The sequence below is a fragment of the Octodon degus genome, unplaced genomic scaffold (genome assembly GCF_000260255.1).
Source record: "Octodon degus isolate 3935 unplaced genomic scaffold, OctDeg1.0 scaffold00430, whole genome shotgun sequence".
In the NCBI taxonomy this organism is placed as follows: domain Eukaryota; kingdom Metazoa; phylum Chordata; class Mammalia; order Rodentia; family Octodontidae; genus Octodon; species Octodon degus.
In genome coordinates, this window is record NW_004525006.1 from 480093 (window position 1) to 489706 (window position 9614).

General features: G+C 38.0%; 1 pseudogene; it reads left to right on the top strand.

Moving 5' to 3' along the window:
* The first annotated feature begins 1575 nt into the window (after positions 1-1575).
* Positions 1576-9614, top strand: part of LOC101581807 — an 8831-nt pseudogene continuing 792 nt past the window's right edge.

The following is a 9614-nucleotide window of genomic DNA, read 5'->3' on the forward strand; positions in this document are numbered from 1 at the left end:
ATGTTTGTAAACAAAGAATAAGATTTATATTGTAATACTAGGAATAGTAGTCATGAAAATGAAATTTGCTGTGATGCTGGATTTTCTCGCTGTTTGAAGAAAGGGTGTCAGTCAGCTCAATGAGGAATCTAAGCCTAGACTTGAGTCAGAGAAAGCATAAATTTTACTTCCTAATCCTGTTTTGATTTTGGATTTGTTTTAAACTTTTAAAATTGCTTAAAATGAGGTATGAATACAAGCTCTGCTTCCTGCCTCTAAATAACATTTAAACTGTTAGAAACAAAATTAAAATACATTAAGAACACGCTTGGTATGGGTTTGAAATATAGCTCGGGGCTGGCAAGCACAAAGACCCGAGTTCAATCCCTTGCCCCACATGTTGTGCTGGCCCTGGAACAGATGTGGTGGCTCACATTTGTAATCTCAGTTATCAGGAGGTTGAGACAGGATGATCACTGCGAGTTGAGACCAGCCTAGGGGCTACAAAAGTCAGTACAGCCCAAATTGCATCATGAGAACCTATCTCAAAAAAAAAAAAAAAAAAGATGCCCAGGTCACTAGCTCCAGATATTCTTCACTTGAGTATCATCCTGAAAGTCAAAGACATCAGATTACAATGATGCATGCATGTCCATGTTTATAGTAGCAGACTTCATAATTGCTAAATCTTTGAAGTAGTCTATATCTCCATTCAGCAGATTAAAGGATAAAGAAAATGTGCTATTTACACATAACAGAGTAGAACACTATCAAAAACAAGGATAAGCTGTCTACAGGAAAATGGATGCATCTTGAGACCATAATGTCAAGTGAGATGAACTAGACATGCTGGACCAAACATCACCTCATTTTTCTTATAAGACAAACCCAAAATATAAATAAGGAGCAAAGTAAATGATAACAGAAAACAGAAAATTAGATTTTATTTAAATGGAAGGAAATCAAGAGATACAATGGATAATTAGAAGCCAAAGTGGAAGGAGAGGAAAAACTATAGAAGATGTATGACTGTGCATTCAAATAGAAAAAAGGCTGTTGCAAACACAATAAACCCCAGTCACAACTCACTATTGCTCCACCTTATTCAGTGTATAACACTACTACTGGTGCAAGAAAGAAGTTACTCACCCAAAAAACATGATGTAGAGAGACGTTTAGAGTAATTTTCTTTTTTGTTGTTGATTTTTGTTTGCTTTTTCTCTTTACTGTATAGTAATGTTTTGTATTATTTTAAGTCTATTTAATTTTATTTATTCTTTAGTTTTCTTTTTAAAATAGCACCTCTGTTTCTCCTCCCTTCCTATTCTTTTCTTTTGTTTCTCATTCCATTTATCCTTTTCTTTCAATATTTTACTATTATTATTACTAACATTTATTTTTAGCCATTTAGTTTATATTGTTATTAGTTACTCCATTTCTTTTGCTAATGTTGGCATCATTGTTGCTTTTAGTTGCTTTGTGCATCATGTTGGTCTTTGTGTCATTGACATAGCCACAGTGCTTTTCCTCTTTCAAAGACACTAAGGATTGGGGACCCGAACTTGAGTCCTAGTCTCTCTTTTCTTCGGGGGCAGCATGAGTGTCACCACCCGCTCCACTACCTTCTCCACCAACTCCCAGTCCCTGGGCTCAGTCCGGGTGCCCAGCCAATGGGTCAGGTGGGCCAGCAGAGCTCCCAGAGTCTATGCCGGCGAGGGAGGCTCAGGCTCCTGGATCTCCATGTCTCACTGCATCATCCTCCGGGGTGACATGGAGTCTGCGGGTCTGGCCACGGGAGTGGCCGGGGGTCTGACCAACATGGGCAGCATCCAGACTGAGAGACAATGGAGGACCTGAACGACAACCTGGCCTCCATCCTGAAGAGAGTGAGGAGTCTGGAGATGGAAAATCGGAAGCTGGAAAGCAAGATGCAGGAGCACCTGGAGCAGAAGGGGTACCCGGTCAGAGACTAGGGCCATTACTTCAAGAACATGGAGAAGCTGAAGGGTCAGATCTTTGTGAATTCTTTGGACAACACCCACGTTGTCCTCAGATTGACAAAGCTATCGGTGCTGATGACTTTAGAGTCAAGTATGAGACAGAGCTGGCGATGCATCAGTCTGTGGAGAATAACATCTATGGGCTTCGCAAGGTCATCAATGACACCAAAATCATTCAGCTGCAGCTGGAGACAGAAATCGAGATTCTGAAGGAGGAGCTGATATTCATGAAGAGAAACTATGAGCAAAGTAACAAAATAAATGTCACAGGACTGTCCTGCTACAAGGCTGTGTATGGTTAGATTTCTAAATTTCTGTGTAAAAATATGTAAGTGCTTATTCTAATTTTTTAAATTTTTATGTTTTTAATCTTTTTTCTTCATATTCTGGATGGACTCAAAGTTTAGCATATCAATACTTGATGGGAAATACCTGTTCTATGTTATGTCTAAGATGTTTGATATCCAGACAGTGAGGTTAAGCTCAACTGCCTATGTTATACAGTAATAATAATAAGCCTCTCTTCTGGAGTGTTAACAACCTAAATTTACAGACCAAAAAGTAGAGTAAAAGAAGGGTTGCAAGGACAGCAAACATTTTGGCCTTAGCCTTTCAAGGTCAGTGAAGACTCAAGGCATAGGAGAACCTGTAGAGTAACATCATACAACTCAGTTGTGTCACAAATTTTCTGATCAAGGAGATAATAGGACCACAGAGGAAAATGAATGATGATGTAGACTGTGTAAGGAGAGTCACATGGAGAGAAAACATTCTCTCAGGCTTTCACAGAGAGCAAATTGCTCAAGCAATGGTCGTGACTCATCCACATGGCTGACACTCACAAAGGTTCTACAAACTGTGGTACAGGGTTCCAGATTAAACCCTAAGGGGATTTGACTGATCTTATCAGATACAAAAATTGCATTTCTTGTTATATGGGTCTTGCTTTATCTCAGTCTTACCATCCAGCAAAAGTATGAAAACAAAGTATAAAAAAGTAAAGCCATATTAATATGCTGACCTGTAAGAGGCTCAAGTCAACAACTTCAGACACTGCCAGACTTACAGAAAACCCACTACTATTATTGGGACATTTTGCTGAATTCATGCATCTACAGTATTTAAATGACAATAGAATGCTCTTCTCTGACAAAACTAACCAAGAAAATAAATAAGATATAAATGAACGACCATTTTGTATCAGTATGCTCAAAATAGGATAAATATACAGCTCCATTCTCTTAATTCTATGAATAGAGCAGTTTGTTCTAATAGTGTTTAAGACAGGATATCATGTCTGCATCCTGTACAATGAATAACCACTAAGACAACAATATGCATTGCATTAATTTTTGAAAATGTGTTAGTAATCAGTTGTGAAACTGTCTCATTGCTATTTGTTTCTCAGTAAAATTATTCAAAAAATAAAAGATAAAATAAAATAATATTACTACTGGTAAAAAAGAAAGAAAGAACCATGATGAGGAAGTCAGCATCCTTCAAGCCGATTGCCAGCTCTGGGTTGACTGTGGAGGTGGATGCACCCAAATCTCAGGACCTCAGCAAGATCATGGCAGACATCAGAGCTCAATATAATGTGCTGGCTCAGAAGAACTTAGATCTGGACAAGGACTGGTTCCAGCAGATTGAGGAGAGCACCACAATAATCACCTCTCAGTCTTCTGAGGTTGGAGCTTCTGAGATGACACTCACAAAGCTGAAGTACAGCTTCAGTACTTTGATACTGACCTGGAATCCATGAGGAATCTGGATTGGCCTGGAGAACAGCCTGAGAGACCTTGAGGCCTGCTACACTATGCAGATGGAGCAATTCAGTGGGGTTCTGCTGTACCTAGAGTCAGAGCTGGCACAGACTCGAACAATGGGACAGCACTAAGCCCAAGAGTATGAGCCCCTGCTGAACATCAAGGTCAAGCTGGAGGTTGAGATCGCATGTACTGCTGCCTGCTGGAAGATGGGGAGGATTTCAATCTCAGCCTTGCCCTGGACAGCAGCAGCACCTCTGTGCAAACCACCAAGAGGACCATCGCCCACAAAATTGTGGATGGAAAATTAGTGTCTGAGACCAATGACACCAAAGTTTTGAGACACTGAAGCAACAGAAGTGAGGTGCCCTTGGGAAGGAGCTGGCAAATAAAAATTCAGAGGTCACTGGAGAAAAAAAAATACTAAGAATTAAGCTGTCACAGAAATCTTGGTATTAACAAGACCTTCAAATAAAAATGGAAACCTTATCCATCACAACAGACCTAAAAAGCTCCATATAGAAACACAATAAGTATAAATAAGCAATACAACATGAATCCTCCAAATGTCTTTAACCCCTGAGTAACTAAAGTCAAAGCTATTGAAGGGCATGCCATGTGAGATAAGAATTAAATGAAACTGATTGACAAAATAGTTAATCCTCCCAACCCCCAGATACCCACTAGAGTTCCTCTGAACCCCAGCTGTCTTTCCTTCCCCTGTAGACTTCCAAGGAGATTTGGGAGACTGCTGAGGGGAATCTGAAACCAGATGTCTAGAAGACTTCCACAGGGACCTTTGCAGAGCCCTAACATATGCCAGCCCTCCACTGAGAGAGGCATGCCGAACTTCAGGCTTCACTCATCATCGTTGGATCCATCTTCAACTTCAGCTTTCCCGCCTCTGCTCAACAAGGTGAGAAACAGCGGAAGGCATAAGGAAAAAATAGATAGGAAGACAAGAGCTGTCTTAGATGGTGACTCACCTCCCTGTTTGGCAAGATGACCCTCAAGCAGCAATCTGCATGTTTATTTATATCCTTGCAAAGTCAGTGACTATTATGGTTTGTGTCTAAGTGGCCCCTCCAAACCTTCATGAGGCAGCTTCTGGAGTTTGTGATTGATTATTGTGGGTGTGGCTGCTGCACCTTCCCTGGGGCAGGCAATGTTCATTACAGTGTAAGGAGGGGAGAGAGGTTAGCTAGCTGCTGAGCTATCACCACTCCCTTTTTCTCTCTGCTCTTTGCCACTGCCATGAAAGATTATGCTCTGCCATGTGTCACTCTGCCTTGGAGTCAGTTGAGTATGAACTGAAAACTCCAGTAACCTTGAGCTAAATAATTCTTTCCTTCCTTCATTTTAAGTATCAGGCATTTGTCCCAGCAATGAGAAAGAAACTGAGACAGTAACATGATATATGGTTGCCTGGTGACTAATAGCTGACATTAACCAGTCACAATGCTTATCTAAGGACTGAGGTAGATAGTCTGCATTAGGCATTGAGGCCTCATCCCACTTGCACACATCTCTTTAATTCTCTAGATTCAATGACTCCCAATACAAAATAGGAAAAATAATCAGAATAAAATAATTTTAAAGTATTAACTGCTCCTTTCAAAAGACCAGCAGAAATTGACAATACAATTATCCAAACTAGTCAACATATATACCTGAATATATTTTTTCCTTCTTTCATTTGTCCTTTTCTTAATCTCAGTTTGTCCTTCCCATTGAACAATTTCTTTCCCTTTCACAGTATCCATTGTACCTTTTAGATTTTCATTACTCTTTCAGGTTCTCCAACTGTTGAGATAACATGATGATCACACTTGTGGATCAGATTTTTTCACTTACAAATATACTTCTAGCTGCATGCATTTACCTATAAAACTTCAAATTTATCTATTTATCTCTGAATAATACTCCATCATTTACAAATATCTTTTTTAATCCATTCATCAGTTGATGGGCATTTGAGTTTTTCCAAGATTTAGCTATGACAAATTGAGCTGCTATAAACCTGGTTGCACATATATCACTGTGATATGAAGAGTTCAGTTCTTTTGGAAAAAAATACCCAGGAGGGGAAAAGATGGCTTGAATGGGACCTCAAATCCGAGCTTTTGGAGGAATCTCCGTACTGATTTCCATAATGGCTGTACCAGCCCACACTCCCACTAACCGTGGAGAAGGGTTCCTTTATCTCTACTGCCTCTCTAGCATTTGTTATTGATCAACTTCTTGATGATAGCCATTCTTTCTGGTGTAAGATGGTGCCTCAGCATTGTTCTAATTTGCATCTCTTGAATGAGCAATGTTGTTGAACATTTTCTCATATATTTACTTGCCATTTATATCTCTTCATTTGTGAAGCGTACATCCATCCCAGATGCTCATTTTTGGATTGGGTCTTTGAATTTTGGAGGCTCAATTTTCTTTTAATTCTAGATATATTCTAGATGAGGGTGCTTTGTCTGATAGATATTCTGCTACAACTATCTCTCACTTCATGGGTTTTCTTCTTAGTCTATAGGGTTTTTTTTATTTGTAGAAACTTTTAAAAAGATGAGATTTCAATTCTTGATTCTTTGAACTATTTCCTGAGCATTCTTATTTTTGTTTAAAATTCTTTACCTACCCATATGTTGTTAAGGTTTCTACCTAATTTTTCTTCCAGAATATTTAGTGTTTCAATATTAATATTTAAATCTTTGATCAATTTTGACAGTAGTATCGTGCCAGGTAAAAGGCATGGTTTTTTTTAAGCCTCTGACATGTGGAAAGCCAGTTTTTCCTGCAGCATTTATTAAAGAGGCTATCATTCTTCCAGTGAACAAGTTTGGCCCCTTTGTTAAAGATAAGGTGGTTGAGCATGCTTGTAGTGCTATCTACATCTAATCTGATCCATGGATCCTCATGCCTGTTTTTATGCTGATACCATGCTGATTTTATCACAGTACATTTGTAGTATACTTTCAAGTCAGGGAATATGATGTCTCTAGCCTTTCCTCTGTTGCCAGGATTGTTTTGCTATTCTATGTCTCTTCTGGTTCCAAATGAATTTTAGGAATGTAATGTTTTTTTCTAGTTCTGTGAGGTATACTAATGCTGTTTTATTGGGTTTCCATTGAAATTGTATGACAATTTTGAGAGTATGGCTATTTTCTCAATGTTGGTTCTTCCTATCCAGGAGAAAGGAACTTCTTTCCATCCTCTAAAATTCTCTTCAATCTCTGTTTTCAGAGTACTATAACTTTTATGTATAAGTCTTTTACTACCTTTGTGAGATTCATTCCTAAGTATGGCATTTCTGAGAGGTGTCATCATGAAAGGCCTTCCTTCCATAATTTCCCTCAGGGTGTTCATTGTTTGTGTATAGAAATTCTATTGATTTTTGAGTGCTAACTTTGTATCCTGCTATGCTATTGAATATGGCTATTAAATCTTCAATCCTCTTAGTGGAGTTTTAGGGTCTTCTATTCATATAATGTCATCTGCAAATAATAATTTCACTTCTTAATTTTAATCATTATTTGTTTTAATTTCTTTCTGTTGTCTAATTGCAATGGCTAATGTTTCAAAAACTATATTGAACAGGAGTGGTGACAGTGGGCATCCTTGTCTTGTTCCAGATTTAAAAGTGAAGGCTTTCAATTTTTCCTCCATTAAGTATAATGTTGGTTGTTGATTTGTCCTAGATGGCTTTTATCAGATTGCAATAATGACATCTATTCCAATATCCCCTAGTCTTTTGTCTTCAACTTTGTTGATGTGATGTATTTCACAAATAAGTGGAAACCGGGGATTGAACTCTTTATTTTTGTGGAAGCGGGGATTGAACTCAGGCCCTTGCACTTCCCAGGGAAGTGTTTATTCTACTGAGCCATCTCCATGGCCCCCTCATTTATTTATGGTTCTATGTACATTAAACATTCCTTCCATTCCTGGGATGAATCTCAGTTCATCATGACTATCACAGAAACTCTTGTTGCTGGGACAAATACTCAACACCCAAAATGAAAGAAGGAAAGATTTATTTAGCTCACAGTTACTGCAGGTTTCAGTCCATACTCAGCTGTCTCCAAGGCAAAGCAGCACATGGCAGAGGGCAACCTTCCTGCCAGTGACAAAGACCAAGAGAGCCAAGGGATGGGTAGTGGCAACAATGGAAATAGAGAGGAAGTCTGTCTCCCTTAAGTTAAATTCAAGTTGTATGCCACAACTGAATGTAGTACTCACACTCATAATCCCAGCAGTACTAAGACCCATAATCCCTGTCTTCATCATGAATTAATCTCAAACTCTATAATTTCCTGCTCCATGACTGCATGAGGCTTTAGGAGGACAACTGGACACAAACCATAATGTTCCACCCCTTGAATCACAAAGTCTCATGCACATGTCTTTTTTTTATTCTTCTATTTACTTATTTTAAGGAGGAAAAAACCAAGACAAATAACAAGAACAATGACAATAACAAAGGCAACATAACAGAGTAAAAATAATACAGAATTTCAAAATAAGAATAGAAAATTAATAGTGGTTGTTTTATTATGTATTGTTATCAAATTTGTTGCTCAAACTACCAGATACAGCCATGCAAGATTGAACAAATAATTAAGCATTAACTCTTCTAATCTTTTCTTTTTCTTTTTTCTTTTTGTAGTACTGGGGATTGACATCAGGATGCTAAGCTTGCCAGGCAAGCACTTATTCTACTGAGATATTTCCCCACCCCAACTCTTCTTTTCAATAAATATTTATTTTTCTTTTGAAAATAACTTTATTTTGAAAAATAAAAATAATGCAAAATGGCATTAATTAATACACTTTTAAATCCTTTTATCCTCTTTTTTATCCCATAATTTTATTGAGAAACAAACAGCAATAAGACAGTTTCAAAACAGGTTAGTAGGACAGTTGCAATAATTAATATATTGCATATTGTTGTCTTTATAGTAGTTATTCAGAGGACAAAATGCAGACATGATATCTTTTATTTTTCAAATCAAATTGATAGGACAGTTTCAATAATTAACACATTACAAACATTCTTCCTAGTGGTTAATTGCTGTACAAGATGCCGACATGATATCCTATTTACAAACACTATTAGAACAAATCCCTCTATTCATAAAGAGAAAGCAAATATATATCTACCCTAATCATTTTGAATACACAGATACAAAAAGAACATTCATCTGTATCCACTTATTTTTCTATGTTCCATTATTTGAATATTATAGGTGTGTTAACTCAGCAAAATATTCTAAAAGAGTCCAGCAGCCCATAAAATATTGGGTCTTCCACTTAACTGGCATTGTCAAAAATTGTTGACCTGAGTCCCCCACAGCTCAACATATCATGGCTTTACTTCTTATACTACGTTTTATATATTTCTGCTGGATGGTTAACACCAGGGTAAAGCAAGATATATGCAACAAGAGTTGTAGCTTTTGGGTCTGATAAGGTCAGTGAAATCCCCTCAGCACTTATGCTGAGATCCTGTACCTCTGATTGTAGAACATTTGTCAGTGTCACCCATGTGAATGAGTCACGGCCACTGCTTGGCCAATGTGCTCTCTGTGAAAGCCTGAGAGAATGTTTTTCTCTCCGTGTGACTCTCCTTAGGCACACTCTACATCATTGATCACTTTCTTCTTTGACCTCATAATCTCCTTGATCAGAAAATTTGGGACACTACCGAGTTACATGACGTTACAGTACAAGTTCTCATATGTCCTGAGACTTAATTGACCTTGGAAGACTAGGGCCAAAATGTTGGCTTTCCTTGTGGCCCTCCTTTGTCTCTAATTTTGATCTGCAAACTTAGGTTGTTAAACCTCCAGAACAAGCTTATTGTTATTAC